The sequence below is a fragment of the Podarcis bocagei genome (genome assembly GCF_964188305.1).
Source record: "Podarcis bocagei genome assembly, chromosome: 1".
NCBI lineage: Eukaryota > Metazoa > Chordata > Lepidosauria > Squamata > Lacertidae > Podarcis > Podarcis bocagei.
The window spans coordinates 4,110,794-4,123,621 of record NC_138125.1 but is presented as its reverse complement, the minus strand read 5'-3'; the positions used below and the strand labels follow the sequence as shown (position 1 = coordinate 4,123,621).

At 43.5% G+C, this 12,828-nt stretch overlaps 1 protein-coding gene across 1 annotated transcript in view; it reads left to right on the top strand.

The window, feature by feature from the left end:
* The first annotated feature begins 12,318 nt into the window (after window positions 1-12,318).
* NIN (ninein) overlaps window positions 12,319-12,828 on the top strand; it is a 146,967-nt gene continuing 146,457 nt past the window's right edge. The window contains exon 1 of the mRNA XM_081190882.1: window positions 12,319-12,435. The gene's annotated coding sequence lies outside the window, so the exon portion shown is untranslated. The remainder of the gene's footprint in view (window positions 12,436-12,828) is intronic.

Genomic DNA, 12,828 nt, shown 5'->3' with positions numbered 1-12,828 from the left:
TTCACATGAGTAGAATGTGTCCTTTTATTTAAAATGCATCTCTGGGTTATTTGTGGGGCCTGCCTGGTGTTTTTACATGAGTAGAATGTGTGCTTTTATTTAAAACGCATCTCTGGGTTATTTGTGGGGCATAGGAATTTGTTCATTTCCCCCCAAAAAATATAGTCCAGCCCCCCACATGGTCTGATGGATGGTGGACCGGACCACAGCTGAAAAAGGTTGCTGACCCCTGGCTTTGAACATCCTAGCACCAGAGGTTTGGCAAACATCACATGTTCAAGTAGGACTTGATATAGCCTAGGAAAGGTTTGGAACTGATCCATTTTAAGGGTTTTTAAAATTCATTTTAAAATTCATTTTGACCACAGCAAACTATGGCAAGTTCTTAAAGAAATGGGAGTGCCTGATCACCTCATCTGTCTCCTGAGAAATCTCTATGTGGGACAAGAAGCTACAGTTAGAACTGGATATGGAACAACTGATTGGTTCCAAATTGGGAAAGGAGTACAGCAAGGCTGTATATTGTCTCCCTGCTTATTTAACTTATATGCAGAATTCATCATGCGAAAGGCTGGGCTGGATGAATCTCAAACCGGAATTAAGATTGCCGGAAGAAATATCAACAACCTCAGATATGCAGATGACACAACCTTGATGGCAGAAAGTGAAGAGGAATTAAAGAACCTTTTAATGAGGGTGAAAGAGGAGAGCGCAAAATATGGTCTGAAGCTCAACATCAAAAAAACGAAGATCATGGCCACTGGTCCCATCACCTCCTGGCAAATAGAAGGGAAAGAAATGGAGGCAGTGAGAGATTTTACCTTCTTGGGCTCCATGATCAGTGCAGATGGTGACAGCAGTCACGAAATTAAAAGACGCCTGATCCTTGGGAGAAAGGCGATGGCAAACCTAGACAACATCTTAAAAAGCAGAGACATCACCTTGCCAACAAAGGTTCGTATAGTAAAAGCCATGGTTTTCCCAGTAGTGATGTATGGAAGTGAGAGCTGGACCATAAAGAAGGCTGATCGCCGAAGAATTGATGCTTTTGAATTCTGGTGCTGGAGGAGACTCTGGAGAGTCCCATGGACTGCAAGAAGATCCAACCTCTCCATTCTGAAGGAAATCAGCCCTGAGTGCTCACTGGGAGGACAGATCGTGAAGCTGAGGCTTCAATACTTTGGCCACCTCATGAGAAGAGAAGACTCCCTGGAAAAGACCCTGATGCTGGGAAAGATGGAGGGCACAAGGAGAAGGGGACAGCAGAGAATGAGATGGTTGGATGGTGTTCTTGAAGCTACTAGCATGAGTTTGATCAAACTGCAGGAGGCAGTGGAGGACAGAAGTGCCTGGCGTGCTCTGGTCCAGGGGGTCACGAAGAGGCGGACACGACTAAACGACTAAACAACAACAACAAAAATTCATTTATATCAGGTTCCCGCAACGAGGTGCCTTCCAGATGTTTTAGACTAAAATTTCCATCCAGCGGCAGAAAGCCATTTTATTTTACCTGTGCTGACAGCAATCTTACCCAGGAATTGCTGGTTTGGGGGAGTCTGGGGGTTAGGTTCAGTGGGAAAGCTTCAAATGTGTCATAGATATGTCTGGGGACCCCCCCCCCAGGTCATCTAGCCCGCCCACCTCCTAAAGAATCCCTAACAAATGATCATCCAACCTCTGCTTAAAACTTACATATACATTTAAATGAATTAGGGACAGCCAAAGAATGATTGGGGGACAGTGGTATGATTTTCCCCCCACCTCTGTTCATAATAGAACTAATGGTCTTTCTCCTCCTTCTCATTAAATGAGGGCTTTTTTTTTTGTGGGGGGAGAGATTTAATTTATATCGATGTATTTTATTATTTGCTTGTAACTTATTATTTCTTTGCCACACCTATCTGCTGAGGAGCAACTGGGCATTCTTATGAAACTTTGAACCCAAGGGTCTGTTGGTTGGTTGGGGTCAGACAGGGTGATTTAGCTTCATTTCAATTAGTTAATTTGTTGTGGTATTTCTGTGCCTTCTTGGTAGGGCCTTCTTGGTAGTGGCACCCGCCCTGTGGAACGCCCTCCCACCAGATGTCAAAGAGAACAACAACTACCAGACTTTTAGAAGACATCTGAAGGCAGCCCTGTTTAGGGAAGCTTTTAATGTTTAATAGATTATTGTATTTTAATATTCTGTTGGAAGCTGTCTAGAGTGGCTGGGGAAACCCAGCCAGATGGGCGGGGTATAAATAATAAATTATTGTTGTTGTTGTGTATGTTTGTTTGCTGAGTGAGGGAAGTGTAACAGCGTAATGTGATTGCATCAGCACACTTTATTTAACCGATAACTTCCTCTGCTTATGCACTTACTTATTCTGGAAAGCCTAATACAGTGGTCCCTTGGGTTACAGATGTTTCAGGTTACAGACGCTTCAGGTTACAGACTGCTAACCCAGAAATAGTACCTCAGGTTAAGAACTTTGCTTCAGGATGAGAACATAAATCGTGCTACAGCGGCGCGGCAGCAGCGGGAGGCCCCATTAGCTAAAGTGGTGCTTCAGGTTAAGAACAGTTTCAGGTTAGGAATGTAAGCTCTTTTTATATGCAATAACAGCAGCAAGAATATTATTGGCCCAAAAATGGAAGCAAGAAGAGTTACTGATGATTGAAGAATGGAGGATGAAGTTAATGGACTATGCAGAACTAGATAAACTAACAGGAAGGATTCGAAACCGGTGAGACCAGAAATTCACGGAAGACTGGAGTAAATTTACGGACTATTTGAAAAGTAATTGTGAAGAACAGACGACGTTTGTAGGGTTGCAAGAAGTTTTGTGAGGAGTATTATTAGAAGTATTGCAAAAATGGAGAAGGGGAAGGATCATTTGTTAAGAGATGTAAAGGCAATATAAAGTTAAGAAATGCATAAGAAGTGGTTAAAGCGGTGGATCATCAGAGGTGCTGATGGAAGTCTAAAAAGATTGTATAAGTGATAAGTTTTGTGGTACGTTTTATAATGTATATGTTAAAATTAATAAAAAATATTATATAAAAAGAACCATATATATATATATATATATATATATATATATATATATATATATATATATATATGTTTGCTTTCGTAGATTTTCACGGGTACAGGAATGCAGGTTTTGGTGTCTTCGGGTGTCTTCCCGTGTAAGAGTTGGGGTGTCTAGGCGACGTTTCGACGAGGTCTCACTCGTCATCTTCAGGCTTTTATATATATATATATATATACATTATATATATATATATATATATATAAATAAAAAGAACCTCCGGAAGGAATTAAGTACTTAACCCGAGGTACCACTGTAAAAGGATTTCAAAAGAGAGAGTAAGAAGAACTCTGCAATAATATAAGAAGGATACAAACTGGCTAAGTTCAGGGAACTTCCGCCGACAGGTGAAGACTGTTGTATTTTGGCAGTCTGTGGGGGAACTGACTGCTTTCAAGGAAAGGACTTGGAAAACTGGGCTACATTGTTTGCTTTCTGTCTGCATTTTAATGGATACATTTTACATTCTTTTAGTTCCATTGATAGTTTTATTACTTTTAAACCATAGACTTCTAGGTGTTTTGTATTTGCCCTCCATTTCACCATGTCTGAGACACATCTCCTTTTTGTTCTTCGGGGGCACCCTGAAAGAAGCATCAATAAGGATATGGGCGGGGCTGGATTTAGGTTTGATGTGGCCCTAAGCTACTGAAGGTAATGGGGCCCTTGATATAGCAGGCGGGGCCCATGACTTACATTAAAGGAGCCTACACAACACAAAACACTGTTGCTGTATGTAGCTTTTATTTTATTTGTTTTTTATCTTATATTTTGGAAATGTACATCCAGTTATTTTTTCCTTTAATTTTTTGGGGGGCTCCCATGAGAATGGGGCCCTAAACTATAGCTTGTTTAGCTTATACGTAAATCCGGCACTGGGTCTTAAAGGATCTTAAGGTGGGAGGAATTAGAAATCTATTTAGGTTAAAGGCAAAGGGACCCCTGACCATTAGGTCCAGTCGTGACCGACTCTGGGGTTGCGGCGCTCATCTCGCTTTATTGGCCGAGGGAGCCGGCGTAAAGCTTCCGGGTCATGTGGCCAGCAGGACTAAGCCGCTTCTGGCGAACCAGAGCAGCGCACGGAAACACCGTTTACCTTCCTGCCAGAGCGGTACCTATTGATCTACTTGCACTTTGACGTGCTTTCGAACTGCTAGGTTGGCAGGAGCAGGGACCGAGCAACGGGAGCTCACTTTGTTGCAGGGATTCGAACCGCCGACCTTATGATCGGGAAGTCCTATGCTCAGTGGTTTGACCCACAGCACCACCCACGTCCCATCTATTTATGTTAGGGTTGCCATATTTCAAAAAGTGAAAATCCGGGGACACAAAAGTTGTAGTTTTAGAACTACAGTGGTACCTCGGTTTAAGAACAGTCCTGTTTGTGAACGATTTGATTTACGAATTCTGCAAAACCGGCGGTAGTGTCCTGGTTTGCAAACTTTACCTCAGTCTACAAGTGGAAACTGAACGGTGGAAGGGCACCGGTGGCAGGAGGCCTCATTAGGGAAAGCGCACCTCAGTTTAAAAACGGTTTTGGTTTAAGAACGGACTTCCAGACAGATTAAGTTCGTAAACTGAGGTACCACTGTATTTCGAAGTAGTTTTAGAACTTGCAACATGGGTTGCCATACGTCCAGATTTCCCAGGACATTTCAATGGTAACCATAGTGTAGGGAGATGAAATGTATCAACCCCCCATATATGGTGGAACTGTTGCTTAATTAAAGAATTGTGGGAGGGAATCTCTCTCTCTCTCTCTCTCTCTCTCTCTCTCTCTCTGTATATGCTGGTTGTCAACTACAATTGAAGGCATTAACAATGCTTCTGGGATTTGTAAAACATAAGCCACACAGTAGAGTATGGATTTCGGCTATTCATATGGCGTAGCAGCTTGTATATTGATTGCAAAGACATGGAAAACGCATAAGTCACCTTCAGCCAACCAATGGAAAAGGAAAATTTGGGACTTAATGGTGCTGAACAAAGTAACATGATACAAACGATTACAGGGTGGAAGAATGAATTCAACAGAGAAATTTCAGGAAAGTGGATTTATTTTGTTCTTTACCGGACTTGACATCATACAAGAGAATCAGGTTTGTTGAATATCTCTAAGCAGAGCATGAATGCATTTTGTTATAAATAGAATCCTAGTCATTCAAATAAAACAATTCTAAAAGGACTCTCTGCTATTTTTGCTGCAACAGACTAATGCCCAAGTCTTCAGAGCAAGTCAGAAGTAGTGGCCAAAGTCTTGGAGCCTCAGCTTCAGGATCTGTCCTTCCAGTGAGCACTCAGGGCTGATTTCCTTCAGAATGGAGAGGTTGGATCTTCTTGCAGTCCATGGGACTCTCCAGAGTCTCCTCCAGCACCAGAATTCAAAAGCATCCATTCTTCGGCGATCAGCCTTCTTTATGGTCCAGCTCTCACTTCCATACATCACTACTGGGAAAACCATAGCTTTTACTATACGGACCTTTGTTGGCAAAGTGTCTGTTCATAGAGTCCAACAATCCACATGAAAGGTTGTTACAGTTCCACAGAATCCTTTCACAGAGTCTAAGACAAGGATTTCCAGAATATTAGCCTGTTACAGCAGCTACTACTATGCTATAAGATCCACTGTCCTGTGATATCATATATGAGTTTGAACTACCGATGAAGCCCAGGATGGCGAAACAAGGCTAATATTCCGGAAATTACTGATCCACTGGGTCTTCTACTTTTTTTTGTTGGACTTTATGAGCTACCTCTGTTGAAATCTACAATTCAATTCAATGGATAGTATATATTATTTTTTCAAACATACAGCCGGTTACGTCTTGTGTGTTTCTTGAATATGCTTCACATCACCAGAGGTTTGTTGTTGTTTTGCCCTTTTCGGAAGCAGCAGCAGCAGCAGAGCTGTCCTAAATACTCGATGATCGCAGCATGTTATAGCAGCAGATGAAACAAGATAAGAGACCTCTAATCTTCCTTTGCACACACTCCATATTGCCGGAGTGAAATATACTCAGAGTCGAGAGTGGATTTCATGCTCTTTATTCAGCTTATAGTGGTGAGGAGGAATGAAAGTCCCCTCAAAGTATCTGCTTTATATACATTATTATATATATAATCCACACCTAATGACCCTCCTAAGTGGTACTCAGAATATCACTCAAGTAATCACTCAAGATATCCCTCAAGTAATTAATGAACAAAAGAAGAAAAGGCACATTAACCTAGGAACTTCCTATCTGCCCAGAACGTTGGAGGCTATACACCACACCCCCTCAACAGTATTTATAGGAACTCAAACACTGAGATCCTGCTCTGTTCTAGTAACAAGAAGCCGAAAGCACCAGCCTGAAGATGACGAGTGAGACCTCGTCGAAACGTCGCCTAGACACCCCAACTCTTACACGGGAAGACACCCGAAGACACCAAAACCTACATATATATATATATATATATATATATATATATATATATATATATATATATACACACATTTTTATTAAAGTTTCACAAATTTTTAAACAAACACAAAAACACAAACAAACACAACACAAATAACAAGTATAGTTTCAGATCCTTATTTTCTTAACATCTTTCCCTGACTTCCCCACACCTCCCCTTCTTGTATTCCAATTCCAATAGTTAGCTCAGCAAGTTCTTGTCCCCAGCTTTTACCTTATTATTATTATACTTAATTCATCTTAATTAACCAATTTTAACTTATAGACCTCAATTTAAACAACAATACTCATTCTTTACACCCTTTTCTAAGGTCGACCCAAATTCCCTTCTACAAATTTCCCAATTTTTATATTAATTACAAAACAAAATAACAGAGAGACAACATATAATTATACACCCTTTGGATTCCAAAACTCTCACCCCCCCTTTCCCGGTTTCGATCCCCAAAAAATGTCCCTCAGTCTATCAACTATCAGCCTGGAGATCTCATGTCCGAGGCCCTCAAATCTCTCTCAGTCCCTCTCTGCCCGTTTTTTTGGTAGTCCTTTATATTAGACATCAAGTCTCGGAGAAGCTCTGTCCCAATGGGGTCTATGTTTCTTCCAACCAGACCTCCATATTCAAAAGTGGAGCCCAAATCTTGTTTCTTGTTCCTTTTAAGTCCAAATGTCCCAAATGTCCCCAAAGCTCCAACTTTCGCCTTGATCAGATTTGTAATCCATAGGTCTTCAGATCTCCCCATAGGGAGATCCCTCCATTCTTCATTCTCCAATTCAAACCAAATTCTCATCATCCAGGTCTTGTTTTTCTTAGCATCTATCTTAGCAGGCCTCTGGCTCTCCTTTGTCGTCTGTGGCATTTCAGCTCCTCCTTCCCACTCCTCTGAAACAGCACATATCTCTTCTTGTTCAGCTGCATAGGTTTCTTGAGTCAAGTCCTTGACAAATTCAGCAAGTTTGTTTACTTTTAAATTCAAAGTTGTAGCATTTGTAGCCAAAGCTTCACTCTGACCTTGTAACTTTCCCAAAAGAAAAAACATTCTGTCCAGCTCAGCCTGTATTTTTCCACCTGCGGCCATTGTAATGACTCAGAACCCCCTCTAGAGGGATTCTGGTTACTTAATATTCCTTCCAACTCCAATCCAACAGTCAAATTAATTTGTTTCTATTCTTCTTTGTTTTCAACAGTTTAAAATCAAATTGTAACAAAAAAAACCCAGCAAAGATAACAGAAGCCCAATTTTCTCCCCCCCCAGCTTTGACAGCTAATTTGACAGCTGTCAAACTCTTTATGTCTCCTCAACAGGCTCTCTCGCGGATCGCTCCCGGGTCCCGGGGGGTTGCACTTCAGCTCTTGAAATTGACTCTTATCCTCCAGCAAAATTACTTATACTGCCAAGTCGTGAAATTAGTAGCTTTTATCCAATAAAGAGAAGAATGTTCTCTCGACCTTAGTTATCTACTTCTTGCTTTAATTTATCTACCAGACGGGGAGACAGACTTCCTTTTAGCATCTCCCCCGATCGTGCCTAATTCAGAAAAAAAATATTTTCGTTCCAATTTCCGTACTACTCACGGGTTGTTACTTTTAAAGTCCAAATGTTCAAAGAAAGAAGTCAGCGCTCTCCGGCCATGGCATGTGGCTTCGCTCCGTAGAAGAAGCGGTCTACTCTCAGCACCACGCCTCTCCCCGTCCCCCGCTCCGCAGCCTTTAAAAAGGCTCCTTCGCGGGTCGGGGGGGCGCAAAAGGTGCCCGCCGAGTCACCAAGTCCACAGGCTGCAGCGCCTGTGGTTTCTGAGGGTCCCTGCGTCGCTGCCGCGGCAAGACCCGTCTTCTACGGAGCCGATTCCCTCCGGAGCTCGGAGGGAATCCGCCATTAGACGATGGCGCTGACCCGGAAGTCCTGCTTTATATACATTCTTTACACAATGGGCTGCACGTGATTGGCTCATTCCAGAATTCTCCTGTAGGCCAATCAGGTTGTGGATTCACTTTCATCTGGAGCTGGATTGGGTGGCTCCTGCGGACCAATCATACTGCTGCATTGTTCTAGGACCAATCAGACTGCTTCATTCTGGATCCTATTGTTTTAGGACCAATCAGACTGCTGCATTTTGGATCCTATTGTTCTAGGACCAATCAGACTGATGCATTCTGGATCCTATTGTTCTAGGACCAATCAAACTGCTGCATTTTGGATCCTATTGTTCTAGGACCAATCAGACTTCTGCATTCTGGATCCTATTGTTCTAGGACCAATCAGACTGCTGCATTTTGGATCCTATTGTTCTAGGACCAATCAGACTGCTGCATTCTGGATCCTATTCTTCTAGGACCAATCAGACTGCTGCATTCTGGATCCTATTGTTCTAGGACCAAACAGACTGCTGCATTTTGGATCCTATTGTTCTAGGACCAATCAGACTGCTGCATTCTGGATCCTATTGTTCTAGGACCAATCAAACTGCTGCATTTTGGATCCTATTGTTCTAGGACCAATCAGACTGCTGCATTCTGGATCCTATTCTTCTAGGACCAATCAGACTGCTGCATTCTGGATCCTATTCAACTCAGTACAAAACACAGAGTTAAGAAGCAGAGCAAAATGATGGCGAGAATCTTCTTCCGGGGCAGCTTTGCGCAACTTCTCTGTTCCGTGTGCTCTGTGTGGTTTTCTACAACTCACTTCCTTCCGACCTCATTTTTTTAAAACCCCACCCCAAACTGTGTGTGTGAAGGTACCTCTCCTGTTCCCCCATTTAACCCCCACAACAACCCTGTGCGGCCACATAATCCCATACATTCTATATTTTTTTCCAAAAAAATAATATTCATTTTATAACAAAAATAAACAACACAAACAGAAAGACAAACGATACAAACAAATTCTTATCTTATCCTTATTTTTTCTAAACATTGTTAGGTTGGCTTCCCCAAGTCCCCCCTATCTGATTTTCATTGTACCTCATCTTTAGCAGTTTACATATATCATAATTTCTAACCATTTTTTTCATAACACTTTTACCATAAAAATCTTCACATTTTATCACTTACAAATAATTCTCTTTTAAAACACACTATCTTCTACTTCTAACCCCACAGCCTATATCCACTTTCAAAGCTATTCTAAGATTTAAATATTAAGATATTTTTTCAAATATTCCTTAAACTTCTTCCAATCTTCTTCCACCGTCTCTTCTCTCTGGTCTCAGTGTCCCAGTCATTTCCGCCAATTCCATATAGTCCATCATCTTCATCTGCCATTCTTCGCTAGTTGGTAAGTCTTGTTTCTTCCAATTATTCGCTCGTAATATTCTCGCAGCTGTTGTGGCATACAGAAAAAAGTAACATCCTTTTTGGGGATTTTACCCCATAATCCCATACATTCTAGATGATGAAACGAAGCAATGGGTACACCTGGAGAGGGACGTAATCGAAAACACCTCCACCCCGAGAAGAATGGCAAGTTAAACTTATGGAATATGCAGAAATGGCAAAACTTGCAGGAAGACTCAGAGACAAAGACAATACTTCTTCTTGTTGTTGTTGTTGTTTAGTCATTTAGTCGTGTCCGACTCCTCGTGACCCCCTGGACCAGAGCACGCCAGGCACTCCTGTCTTCCACTGCCTCCCGCAGTTTGGTCAAACTCATGTTGGTAGCTTCGAGAACACTGTCCAACCATCTCGTCCTCTGTCATCCCCTTCTCCTTGTGCCCTCCATCTTCCCCAGCATCAGGGTCTTTTCCAGGAAGTCTTCTCTTCTCATGAGGTGGCCAAAGTATTGGAGCCTCAGCTTCAGGAACATTCCTTCCAGTGAGCACTCAGGGCTGATTTCCTTAAGAATGGGTAGTTTTGATCTTCTTGCAGTCCATGGGACTCTCCAGAGTCTCCTCCAGCACCATAATTCAAAAGCATCAATTCTTCAGCGATTAGCCTTCTTTATGGTCCAGCTCTCACTTCCATACATCACTACTGGGAAAACCATAGCTTTTACTAAGACAATACTAGAGATTTTAAAAAAGACTGGGAATCGTTCATGCTTGCATTTACAGAAATATTGTAAAGAAATGGACTCACTAGCAGGGTTTGAGTAAACACAATTCAGAAAACAAGAGTAAAGGTTGAGAAATAACAATATGGAAATTAATTAAATGTAAGATGTAATTGGAAGAAAATTTAGTACAAAAAAGATAAGAATCTAAGAGCATTCAGCTAAGAGATGAAAAATAAGGTAAAATGTAAGCAGAAGTAGCAAATTTTCATATAAAGAACCAGAAGGGGAAGTTGAGGGAAGTCATGGATTGGGGGAAGTTCTGTTTTATTTTTATTTTCTTATATATGATAAATCTGTTGAAAGTTGAATTGTAAAATTCAATTAAAAATTTATTACAAAAAAGGAGAAAATACCTCTACCACAGTAAACCCATTCCTCCATAACAAACTAAGGAAAAGTCCCACAACACTAACAGGTTCACACACACCAAGCTCAAAGCATGGAAGGAAGAAGCAGGCAAACTGTCCTTAACCCCTTCCCCACTAATCCCCATGGCTCACCACCCACTATTCCACCATGCAGCACAAAATCTCCAGATAAAAACCTGGCAAGCCAAAGGCCTACGAAAATAAGAAACCCATATTGGCACAAGAAATACAAAACAAAATAAAAAAGGTAAAGGACCCCTAACACATAGTCAAAGGCGACTATGGGGTTGTGGTGCTCATCTCGCTTTACTGGCCGAGGAAGCCAGTGTTTGTCCACAGTTTTTCCGGGTCATGTGGCCAGCAGGACTAAGCCGCTTCTGGCGCAATGGAACACCGAAACCAGAGCAGCGCATGGAAACGGCGTTTACCTTCCCACCGGAGCGGTACCTATTTATCTACTTGCACTTTTGGCATGCTTTCGAACTGCTAGCTAACAGGCCCAGTGGTCAGGGATGATGGAAACTGTAGTCTCCAAACAGCTGGAGGGCCAAGTTTGGCCATCACTGAAATAAAGGCTGCAAAAAACCCCAAACCAACCCTAACATAATTCTTCCCTCGCCTCAAAATATGAAATAAAAGCAGCAGGTATCTCAGTTGGCTAAAGCATGGTGCTGATAATGAATGCCTTCTAACTCTTCAATTTTATTCTTCTTCTTCTAAAAAAAGAAAGCTCTCTGTTTCAAAGCTCCTGCCTGGGTGGGCATGCCCCCAGAAAACTAGTGATATGCTTTTTGATATGTAATTAAATTTGCATTTTTAATAACTAAATATTATTTTAAAATTAATTAATTAATTATAGTTAATTAATTAATTAAAAATAATATGAATTGAGAAATACTGATTAAACCAAACCTCAAACCTATTCCCCCCCTCACCACCCTAAAGATCAGTGGCGTAGCGTGGGTTGTCAGCACCCGGGGCAAGGCAAGTAATTTGCACCCCCTAACTCGTGGATTTGCGCCCCCTATCCCGTGGATTTGCTCCCCCTAACCCGTGGATTTGCGCCCCCTAACCCGTGGATTTGCGCCCCCTAACCCCCAGATGTTGCGCCCGGTGCGGCCGGCCCCTCCTGCACCCCCCACGCTACGCCACTGCTAAAGATGTAGAATTAAACCGGTCCGCGTTTCAAGGCGGCAGCGGAGGATGCCGGCGAGGGACCCTCCCCGAGCGGCCGCCTGAGGCCGCTGCCTCCCTCTGCCTGACAGCCGGGCCCGCCCGCTGCTCCGGGGTCGAGGGGAGGTCTCTGCCGGGCGGGCTCTCCTCCTCCTCCTTCCCGGCCTGCTTCTGGCGCTCCGCCTCCTTCTCCCTGCGCCGTTGCTCGGCTCCGGCCATGGCGGGGGAACAGCGGCGGCGGCGGCGGCCGGGCTAAGCGATGCTCCGGACGCCAAGGAGCCGCCCGGGACCTTGACAGCAGGTAAGGCCGGCTCCGGAAGGCGCTGCGCTGCGCTGCCCGGCCGCTAGAGGGGGCTGGAGAGCAGGGGGGCAGAAGCGGGGCGCAAGGGCTGGCGGGGCTCTTTTGAAGCCCCCCCAAAGCCTGTCTTGTCTTTAAGGCAAAGTGGGGCGGGGATATTTGGAGGGGGGCGCTCTTGTCATCGTGCATGCTCCGGGGGCGCTCCGGAGGGCAGGATCTGCGGGGGTGGGGAGGCTGCTTGCTTGCAGAATAGCGGGGTCGGGGGTTGGGGGGCCGCTGGCAAAACGGGGGTGCGTTCCGGGGATGCGGAGATGCTCCGGGAAACGGAGAGGGGAGCCTGGTGCAGATTAGGAGAGCGGGGGGGGGGTTCACCCTGGAGGAAGCTGTTGTGGGTTG